This window comes from Schistocerca nitens, chromosome 5, assembly GCF_023898315.1.
Source record: "Schistocerca nitens isolate TAMUIC-IGC-003100 chromosome 5, iqSchNite1.1, whole genome shotgun sequence".
Taxonomy (NCBI): Eukaryota; Metazoa; Arthropoda; class Insecta; order Orthoptera; family Acrididae; genus Schistocerca; species Schistocerca nitens.
In genome coordinates this window covers 716,435,875-716,448,210 of record NC_064618.1, presented here as the reverse complement: position 1 = coordinate 716,448,210, position 12,336 = coordinate 716,435,875, and positions in this window count along the sequence as shown.

Below are 12,336 nucleotides of genomic sequence, written 5' to 3'. Positions count from 1 at the left end.
TTCCCATGCTCCCTTCGAGAGTGGAACAGGGAGGTGCGGATTTATTAGTGGTACCAGTAGTGCATCACACTCCACACCGTTAGATGGCTTGGGGAACAGCGCTTCAGTTCCAAAGCACTCACTCTCGTTCAAGTTAGCCAAATTGTTATGCTGCTGTCTGGAATCACTTCTGTCCATAGTTAGACTCTGGGCGTGGCTCCAGCTTCACAGCTTGAGGTAGAATTTCTGTGATTTTCGGAACGCCAAAGGAAATGAGGCTATGAGAGTGGGTCGTGAGTCGTGCCTGGATTCCAGGGGCTTGCCTGTGAAACGCGAGTGTTCCCTGTGTAAGTAATGACCGGCCCACAGTATCATTCAGCCAAGAAGTTTCAATACACAAATAAATAAAAGTAAAATATTGCTGTTGGAGTGTTAATCAGCTACGGATCCAGGCACGCATTTCTCTTTACAACAATCGTAAATTTTTAAATATGTAATGCTAATCTGACGCGAGAGACTTTACCTACAACGCTGAGCAGCAATTCCTCTGAGATTGCTATTTCGCCTATAATAATTTCAAAAGTATTATATTTACGGGAACCTGAGTACGGTAGTTTGGTGGACCAGTGGGCAAGTGCCAGGCTCGAAATCTAACGGGCTAGATACCGATCCTGTGACGTGATAATATAGGTAATGGTGAGTACTATAAAGATAATGTTGTTCCTATGACACTAGTGAAAATGATATAAATTGCACTAGTTAAAATGTAACAATTTAGAGATATGGAATACGAATAAGGAAATAATGTTAATTGACTTTGAAGTGCAACGACTTGCGGTTGTGGAATTTGGGGCTTCCGGTTCAGTAGGAAGGTATACTGCGGTTGTTAATGATTAGGCTTCAACATTTATATTCCTGACATCAGTTACATAATACCTATACCTTAGAATAAGCACACTAAATTGCAGTCGAACCAAGAAAACGAAACAGAAAGTACGGCAACAGAGACTTTTCAAATAACTTGAAAACAGACAAAAAAAATATTCAACACTTAAGCAGGTGCAGAAACAGCGGAAGCTTCTAACTACATCACCGATTAGGTGAAAAAAGTGCATAGGCTTCGAATCAGCACCGTCTGTGCCACTGTTGTATAGCCACTAGTTTTCCATTGAAATGTTGCCGACACGTCTGTAATTGTTGCCGACACGTCTGTAATAAATGTCACTCATATAATCTGCCGTATTTCTATTGTAGGCGAGGCTATACAATGATAAGTGCTATACAGTGATAAGTGGGAAGCACGTCTATTAATAGTTGCGTCATTGTAACGTCGGAGACCACTAGATAAATAAGCACTCAGATGGACTGTAAAACTCTAGTCTAACAGAAGCACAAATAGCACTTTCTGGAACAGGCAACTTCTTTAAACTATATCCGTAACCTAATTCAAATCCGCTAGTTACTCTAACAAGTCCTCACCTAACAAGTTGTCTTCCGAGATGACTTCCTGTAGGTTTCACTGCACTGGCGGCATTATCACTCACTGATGACTGCCGTAGACGGTAGCTCGTTAGCTTCCCATCGAGGAGTGCATCTGTGAACTAATCGTGCAGTGAGCTCCCCAGGTCGGAGGGTTGCTTGTACGCTGCAACACCGTAAACGATAACGTCATATTATTGACCAGTGGAGTGACAGGTGATTCACTATTGTAGGAGTATATCATATCAAACTGTAATTAAATGAAACACACCTGTCACAGTAATGGTTGCCCAGACAGTCTCATCAGTACCAAGTCTACATCGCTCTGGTGGCATTCAAGCGTGTGTTCTTGCTCACAAACAATCATGAAGGTGCTGAATGGCATCCTGCGATAGAATGTTCCAAGCGTCTTTCGCCCTGCGTTGTAATTCGGAAGTGGTTCTTGTTGGCCCTAGACAAGGGGTAAGTTCCCATTTCATCATGTCCGACAAGTGTTCAACTGCCGAGAGATCTGGTGATGTTGCTGACCAGGACAGCTGTTGTACACCACTATGAGAACATTGCTTCGCATCAGGCGTATACGGACGTGCATTGCCCTGCTGGAAAGAACATCATATCCTGTAAAAGGAATGGCTCTAGCACAACCTGTGCAATGTGGCAGGCACTGGTTGCCTTACCATGTGGAAACACCAAATGTGATCATGAGCTGTTACTGATAGGCTCCACACCGATAATCCTGAAATGCGACCTGAATGTCGTGGGCCAGGCACTTTAGAATGGCAGATCACCATATCTACGCCATTCATATGAATGTGCGTCAATGACGCACAGAAAGAACCTACTCTCATGGCTAAAGACGACAGAGACCATTCCACTCTCAGTCAACTACTTCACGTCACCAAATTAGCTATGCTTGCCAGTGTCATGATGACAGTGGTAGCCAGTCACAGACACACGTTATCGTAATCGTGTCTCAAGCAGAAGGTTTGCTGTGGCTCCTGATGACATGCAAGGTGAAACACGTGCCAGGATTTCTACCCTGGATGACGTTCGACCAGCCTACGTTGCTCGCACAGTGCGTCGATACTGACATGCGTCCGTACTACACGACAGACCCCTGTTGAAAGCAGCGAAACGCGAACGACACATCACCCCTAATATGTGGAGCAACCCGTTGATGCTTCCATCTAGTTTGCCGCAGATCCACAATGCGACAGCGTTCAAATGATTGAAGCTGTTAACAGAGGTACGTATTCGTCGGTGAGCCATGGTGATACCCTAGAAAGCATGTTGCGAACTTAGTTCGCCCTTAATCTCAGCACAGTTGCCTCTCGCACGGTTGAAATACACGATGCACAGACCGGCCCCCTGCCCACCATCTCATCGCAGATTACAGTGAAAAACGCATCACTAACACTACAACTCCTCAATAATGCACATATTACACTCTGGTGCAACTAAACACAACCACGCGAATGAGTCCTAATTCACGTGATTGGCTTCCACCTGCCGCAATGACGAACTGCTTGCTTGTTGGATCTCCGCATAACGTGATGTCATCCGGCAGGTGATTGGCGTCTGTATAACGTTTGGAAAAGTAGTTCCATCTGCTGCATTGCCGTCTTGATGAGGCTGTCTCTGCCAGCTTTTCCGAAGGGCTACGCCTGCCAATTATGCATCCGGTGACACAACACCGTACAAGGGTATCTCGTCTGGCAGGCGCTGGGGCTATAACATTACCGAGTCATTGACATATCTAGTGTGCATGTCCATGTTGAATAATTTCAGTAGCGCTTTTCTCAACACTATAATATCTAATAACTTTGAAAAACATTAAGAAAGCCGGGAGTAGCTTCCAACATTTACTAAAGAGATCATAAACTATCATCAGATCACTGGAAAAGTTATTGAAAAAACATATTTTTTAAGAAGCATTTGACAAAAGTTTATTTCACATTTTATGCGCCTTGGGTTCATGTAAGGTTGACGTAAGATCCTTGGCTTTCGATCCACTGCTTACGAAACTCCCAGTTTTGTACAAACAGAAAAATATAGACTATAATGAGGCAGGTGATAACAGGTGAGAATATGAACGAGCAATGTCTTTTATGTCTTAGTTGTAATCTCTGACATCAATATTTTACATAAGAATGGAAAGACTGGTAGAAGCCGGCTTCTGTCAAGAACAGCTTGAGTGCAGGACGAGTGAAGAAACAGGCGAGGCGACACTCTCCCTACGATATATATCAAATGATAGGCTGGAGAAAGGAGAGTCTATGTGTCTGAAGGAATACTAAAAAAGGCTCATGAGAAGTTTGACTTCAATACACTCTTTAAATATAAAGTTTATATCAGTGAAAGCACAAACGATTTTAATTTTTTGATTACATCAGTTTGGAATTTCTAGTCATTATCGATTGAGCGCAATGTTTCTTTATCGATGGCGGTCTTAGAGTAGGGAAGAAGTGACCAGATTCTCAACGAAATGGCGATAATTACGGTGTCTTAAAGAAGGAAAGAAAACCGGGAAGGGCAGGACCAGTGGGGATTCTACACACTTCATTCACGGATGGAACAAAATTTATTCCACAGTTTCAATCACTTAGCAATCAATTAAGCCTTTACTTTTTTAATTAATAAAAATTCCAAGTAATCAGATTTCTTAAAATTCAATGCCAATTTTAATAATTTATAGAAAATTTAAAGTTACCTTTAACGCAAGATAACTTGAAAGACAGTACCAGAACATATCAGATCGCCCTTAATTACCAAATGGTCAGAATAAAATATGAATTTTTCTCATTAAAAATCCCAAAACCATACATGATGAAACAATTTGGCACCAATATCTGGGCCTGAGAGCTACCGAATGTATGCGCTCCAATTGCCTTAAACTACCGGCTAAGCAAGCCGACGGGGCGTAAGTGATATCCGATCCTGGGTAACACGTACCAGCAACGGAAGTGCCAAAGATTATTTACGGAGCGCCGGCCGCGGTGATCTCGCGGTTCTAGGCGCGCAGTCAGGAACCGTGCGACTGCTACGGTCGCAGGTTCGAATCCTGCCTCGGGCATGGATGTGTGTGATGTCCTTAGTTTAGTTAGGTTTAAGTAGTTCTAGGTTCTAGTGGACTGATGCCACAGCAGTTGAGTCCCATGGTGCTCAGAGCCATTTGATTATTTACGACAGTTTTCTGCACGACGAATAATTTTAGTTAGACAGTATTCCAAAACGCAGCCGTGTAGATTAATAAGTTAACCAAAAGATTTAAGAAACCAGCGAGAAATATAAAAAAAAATTTCGGATACAAGATAGTAAGATGAAAAAAACTTTCCTTCCTTTGTAGCAAACCATTAAAATTACCACAAGGGTACTTGCACCACACTGAAAGCTCATCAGGACACCTATTAGTCCACAGCCGCTCGTAGAGAACAATTGCTTTCTGGAACAGACTAAAATTTGTTGGAGGCACTTAAATAAAACAGACGCACTATATAATTTTTTAGACAGCATAGACCTTTAGTATTAGCTTCAAAGAAACCTTAACACCAAAAGCGAATTACAAATAGGCCAATAAAATAGCAGAACAGACACACATTCTGATATGAACAGTTAACCATCCGTGGTAACTGGTAATGGTAGGCATTTTCCTCCGCCTCCGATTGAAAATTATAGGACCAAACATTTACTTTAAAAATCAAAAGAATTAAGGCTATTCGGTAAAGAACAGGTACTGGTAACAGATATACTAATGCAAACAACAAAACTTCAAAACAAGCTTTTTTCTGGAAACGGCACTTTATTCTGGATGAAGGTTCACAAGCAACACGGATACATATGGTTAGCACATAAAACAAATTATAATTAGTTTTAGCCAATGAATCAGTTTAAAATGTCTACCTGATCCTGTAATCACGTTGCCTTTCGAATACCACGGAGATAAACAGAAGGAAGACAAGTCAAAATGGCGGTGAACACTGCCGCGATAGCTCGGTGCATTTCTCAAAAATCACGGCACAAACACGTCGGTACTCGATCGCTTACAGGGTTTAACATGGCCCCAATATTGTTCGCCCTGCTACAGCTAGCTGCATAGCGAAGAGGTCCCAAAGAAAGCTCGTTACAGCTTCGTTCCTCAGATCATACAAAGAACAATGACATCGATACACTGCTAGATAGCCAACGCGGCTCAGCCAAGGTTTCGGCTACTAGGTGTCTTGTGGGTAGTCGAAAGGTACCTGTTAGGTGAGACATTTCAGTACAGCTGCTCAATCAGTGAAGCACTAGCGGAAACACATTTCTGTTATGTCCTTTCGTGGTTGTCGTCGATACTTCGTATGCCTCACGCCGTTGAAGCTTACGTAAAGTGAAGCAACGATTCTTCGTCTCTTAGTAAATGATCCATTTCGTTTTAGTACGTAGGTCTGAATTTGCGCCTGATAGTGGAGTAAATATGTAGGATAATTCAAGATACGTTAATTGGTTTTTAAGACTTACAGAAAGTTTTTGACCACGTAGACTGGGTCAAGATGCAGTACAATCGCAGAAAATTGAATAAAAGGTAAAGGGAAAGGTGTTTAATGTGTAATGTAAATAATAATAATCTACAGGGAACAAAAAGATTTGAAGGCAAAGGGTGAATTGCTCTGATTAACGGATGGATGCAGTCTTTCTCTCGTACTGTTCAGCCTGTACATCGAAGAAGCAAGATTGACCATACGAGACGCTTTAGCAGTGACCTTCAAACTCAGGTGAAGGGACATCAATAATATTCGCTAATGGTAATGTGTTCTCGGAAAAAGAGAGGACTATCTAAATCTTTGGTTGAAAGGAAATGACAGTCTATTAAATACGGAATATCGACTGAGAATAAATCAAAGAAGGCCAAAGTAACTGGGTGTGACAGAAATGAGAAAAGCTGGAAACCTAACGTCAAAAATGGGATAAGAGCGCCTTCCTTGCAAATAAGAAATTTAGTTTCAAACAGAGGCCTCAACTTGAAGAACTAATTTCTGAAGAAGTGCGTCTGGCCACGGTACTGTAAAATTTTGCATCGACTATGCAAGAATAGGAAAAAACAGGCAACCGTTCAAATGAGGAGTCAGAAAAGGTGCTGAAATTTAATTGAAGTGGTAAAATGAAGCATGGGAATGTCCCCTGCAGAATCGGTAAGGAAGATTATATGTGGGAAAAATTATCTAGGAAAAGGGGTAGGGCTATAGGATATGTGCTAGGTACTGTGATACAAGTGGGATCCGTAGAAGGGGAAACCTAAGGAAGACACGTTGGATGGAAGTGCTACTCTGGGATGAGGAAGGCTGTACAGGAAAGGAAGCTGTAGGTGAGCCGTATCAAATCAGTCATGAAAATGAAGACCCAGGAAAAAGAACCCACCAGTCGTTGTTCTTGCTGGAAGTAAGGCTTGCAGTAGCGCTACTGGAGAGATTATGATGTATAGGAGTATAACGAGTACATTCACCAACATCGCTTTTTTGTGTTCTTAAGACAGGTCGCCTCCGCCCATTGACAAATGAAACTGTTGTTTAATCAACCTGACACATTAAATAGCCGTATTTCCTGCCCCATGTGTACCATCTATATTACTCACTGTATACGAATGTAGGCAAGATATGCTGTTATTTACACTACTGTTGGTTCTGTCTAAGCTTTCCAGAGTTCAGTATTTAATATCCTATACGGATCTAGAGCAGTACAATAAAGCCAGATTTATCAGTTCCACCACATGATCGATACTGGCAATTATCCATCTCTCAAGTATCAAAGAGTGCTTGCTCAATTCCCAAACAAATAAAAGTTATTATCATTCATTTGTATTTTTTTTAGGTTTCATATTTTCCGAGCAAAGGTCTTTCTACTTGTTGATACAGCCGAGTCCAAGACCAAATGCTAAGTATTCTACCTAGGAAAAATTATAGTAATCAGTCATTTGACAACCATTGCTGGATAGACGCCCTCTAGACATTCATATGTTGAACAGCGTTCAATGATGCGTATCCAGGCTCCTCGTATATATCTACCCACTGCCTCTGTCTTTTTTCGTCCATCCACCATCCATTCTCTTGTGTGACTCTCGCAACAGGTCCCACATTAATTTCATAACGTTCACTACTATGTTTTCCACTTCAGCCATTCCTCTATTTTCATTTCTCTCCATATAATTCCACATAGTATGCGTCCACTGCTCCCAGGTTTTGATTGGTTTTCGCAGTAAAAGTCCATATTTCATTGTTGTAAGTCAAAACTGCTAACACACAGAGACTCCGACATTAAATTATTAAATTTCAGACAAATCGGAAGCTTACTCCTGAAGATTCGATTTACTTTACCACAAGCACTCTAGGCCATGTTTGGTCATCTATTTACTTCCTTTGTAGCCCATCCAGTCTGGTCTTCAGCAGCAGTGACTGTGCAAATACATCAGGTGGTTCTCCAACTTTGTAGTTTTTAGTACTATGTTCTTTTCGACGGTTTAGTTACACGTTTAATCTAATCACAATTAATTTTCAGGCCTACTGGCAATCACCTACACCACTACGTTTATAGTACGTTCCAAAAACTTTCACTTACACCGTGTATTTGATAAAAAAAGAATATCAATTTTCTACGCACACCATTTCAGAAGTTTAAGTTGAGGAACTGTTTTTATGATACGTCACATTTTAGCTACATTCATGTGAATGTAAGCATTGCCACTGGCTAGTTATTAGTCTGACAGAGAGGTGGCGCAGTCATTAGAACACTGGACTCGCGTTCTGGAGGATGACGGTTGAGATCCGCATCCGACCATGCAGATTTGGATTTCCTCGTGATTTCCCTAAATCGCTCAAGGCAAATGGCTTGGGGCTTTCTTTCAAAGGGTGGAATCGATTTCCTTCCCAATCTTTGAAACATTCCGAGCTTGCGCTCCGTCTCTTATGGCCCCGGTGTCGATGGAAATTTAAACACCGATCTTCCATTATTCGTTAATCTTCTTTTACAACAAACCACGTAATGCGGACCACGCTTAAAGGTGGCAGGAATCATTGCCTGCTTAGGAATATTGGCCATCTGGTGATGCAGTTGAATGACTTTCACCTAGTTAAGATTTTCCAAGGCCAGTACTTATAGTGTTACACTGATCAGTTTTGGTGGACTGTTTCGAAGTTATACTTTTCATACATCAGTGAAAAAGCTAATGGTTCCGTCCAGCCAAATCGCGCACATCATAACGTAACTGAAATGAGTAGTCTTGTAACAGGTGCCATGAACGCGAAGTTTCAAATATTTTCCTGACAACTGATGGCAGGTTCTTTATTTTATACCAAAAGTAGCTGCTTTTGTAATAGCAACCAGTGTCTCACCCTTCAAGGTGTTGGCGTACTGCGTTTCCTAGCATGAATTTCGCAAGCGTTAGTAGATTGCGACAGTTGTGCCCGCGGTTAGCAGCGTGATAATTACTCTTGCTACATGAATCTTATAACCCTCGTTTGCCGTAGGTCCTGGAATGCTACTTTGAAATTCCCCCTGTTGTGGTGCTTTGTGACGTAAGATTAAACCTCCACCACATATTAAAGTCGAGAAGTGCTACACCTACCAGCTTCTAACCCACACAGTGTCAACGACAACTAATTCACATTCCCAAATGATTATCTATTGAACACCGTGGTCCCATTGTCCACACGTGAGAGCTATACCAGCAGTACTTAGATATATATGTGCTGCTAGAAATATGCACAAAACCACGTTTACAGTCCTTTCCACAGCAGCATAGCCAGCCACTACAAGGAATTCATAATGAACGATGTAGTCAAAAATATTTTTGAGGTTAAATTTGTGACTCTTTGTTACATACCAATTGCTTAAGGAAGTGTTTTCAGTTGTTAACGAGAAAAGATTTCTCGAATGTGTGCATCGATTCATGACGATCTTGATCGATCTCCTAGCCCACATCGTTCTACAGGTAGTGTTGGATGATTCGATGTCTCTTCATGTTTGATAATGAGCCAGAAGGCACAGAAATTATCTGCTGCTAATAGCCAAAATTTTCCTGTTTTCCACTTTGGCAAAATGGTACTGTAATTCTTCTATTAGAAGGCCATGTGACTGACATGTTGTTGTATAGCACAGAAAAGTAATCTGGAAAATTAAAGTATTTATTATTAACACAAACTTTTTAAACAGTAAAAGCCTAAAGTAAGGATAAATATAAATGCAGCACATTTTATAATCAGGTGTTATAGAGTGGAATGCTGGATGCTGTGATCTACAATACCGAGGCCCACGAACGTGAGGTACTTGTCATATACAAAAAGGTCTGAAACAGTCACAGTGATGAAGCAACTCAAGAACACAAGTTTAACAATACGCGAGGATTTCTCTGCTGAAAAATTAAAAATTTTGAGTAATGTGATATCCGACTTGTCTACTCATGCAACCACTTGTTCTATTAGTGTGCGTGCAGTGTTACCGTATGACATATCTGACCATAATACATTGATATACTTATTGATTTCTGATAATTAAATCTAAACCCGTAGCTACCAACATTTGTTGTTGATATACACTCCTGGAAATTGAAATAAGAACACCGTGAATTCATTGTCCCAGGAAGGGGAAACTTTATTGACACATTCCTGGGGTCAGATACATCACATGACCACACTGACAGAACCACAGGCACATAGACACAGGCAACAGAGCATGCACAATGTCGGCACTAGTACAGTGTATATCCACCTTTCGCAGCAATGCAGGCTGCTATTCTCCCATGGAGACGATCGTAGAGATGCTGGATGTAGTCCTGTGGAACGACTTGCCATGCCATTTCCACCTGGCGCCTCAGTTGGACCAGCGTTCGTGCTGGACGTGCAGACCGCGTGAGACGACGCTTCATCCAGTCCCAAACATGCTCAATGGGGGACAGATCCGGAGATCTTGCTGGCCAGGGTAGTTGACTTACACCTTCTAGAGCACGTTGGGTGGCACGGGATACATGCGGACGTGCATTGTCCTGTTGGAACAGCAAGTTCCCTTGCCGGTCTAGGAATGGTACAACGATGGGTTCGATGACGGTTTGGATGTACCGTGCACTATTCAGTGTCCCCTCGACGATCACCAGTGGTGTACGGCCAGTGTAGGAGATCGCTCCCCACACCATGATGCCGGGTGTTGGCCCTGTGTGCCTCGGTCGTATGCAGTCCTGATTGTGGCGCTCACCTGCACGGCGCCAAACACGCATACGACCATCATTGGCACCAAGGCAGAAGCGACTCTCATCGCTGAAGACGACACGTCTCCATTCGTCCCTCCATTCACGCCTGTCGCGACACCACTGGAGGCGGGCTGCACGATGTTGGGGCGTGAGCGGAAGACGGCCTAACGGTATGAGGGACCGTAGCCCAGCTTCATGGAGACGGTTGCGAATGGTCCTCGCCGATACCCCAGGAGCAACAGTGTCCCTAATTTGCTGGGAAGTGGCGGTGCGGTCCCCTACGGCACTGCGTAGGATCCTACGGTCTTGGCGTGCATCCGTGCGTCGCTGCGGTCCGGTCCCAGGTCGACGGGCACGTGCACCTTCCGCCGACCACTGGCGACAACATCGATGTACTGTGGAGACCTCACGCCCCACGTGTTGAGCAATTTGGCGGTACGTCCACCCGGCCTCCCGCATGCCCACTATACGCCCTCGCTCAAAGTCCGTCAACTGCACATACGGTTCACGTCCACGCTGTCGCGGCATGCTACCAGTGTTAAAGACTGCGATTGAGCTCCGTATGCCACGGCAAACTGGCTGACACTGACGGCGGCGGTGCACAAATGCTGCGCAGCTAGCGCCATTCGACGGCCAACACCGCGGTTCCTGGTGTGTCCGCTGTGCCGTGCGTGTGATCATTGCTTGTACAGCCCTCTCGCACTGTCCGGAGCAAGTATGGTGGGTCTGACACACCGGTGTCAATGTGTTCTTTTTTCCATTTCCAGGAGTGTACATCAATGGGACATCTGAAAATATGTGCCACGACTGGGACTCAAACCCGGGATCTCCTGCTTACAATGCAGACGCTCTATCCACCTGAGCCACACTTTGCTCAAACTGTTACGGGGCTCGTCGGCTTAGTGTGGCGCGAGTAATGAGTGAATGGGCAAATATCTATTAGGAACACTACGAATGTAGGTTGTGGACGGTTGGGAATGTGGGTTTCGTGTGAACCGTGCAACGGATAACTATTTGCAGTCGTACTGTCTGTGCCCTGGGTGGCTCAGATGGATAGAGCACCTGCCATATAAGCAGGAGATCCCGGGTTCGAGTCCCGGTCGGCGCACGCAGATTCTGCTGTCCCCATTGATGTATATCAACAACACCTGTCGGCAGCTAAGGGTTTCGATTTCATTATCATCTCATTCTAGAGAAGCTGCAGGGTCATCAATGGTATCTGTTCTTTCGGGAACAGATACTATCTTCATATTATTAATTTCTTTTTTCTTATTACTGTTTCTTATTTAGATCAGCAATTACTGTGTTAATTTTATATTACTCCCATTTCTTGTTCACCAACTCTTTATGATTTCATTGCTGTTACTTGTAATTAACACTAGTAATAATAGTACTCCATGTCACCATTCTTTTTAATTTGTATATGCTACTGTTACGTAGAGATTATTTCTGTTTTTAACCAGACTCGCTTCCCTTCCTTCGTTTCCCTTGTCACACGACTACTGCAGAACCAGCTGATATTGGTCGCACTTACCTTCCTTCCGTTCCTCTCCATCTGCTCCGGTTTGTCCTGCTTCTGTCTCCTACGCCCTCCCAGAGCATTCTTTGTGCATTATTTATAGGGCGGGCGGACCAGCTACAGCCTCAGTCACATGTCATATCCGCCA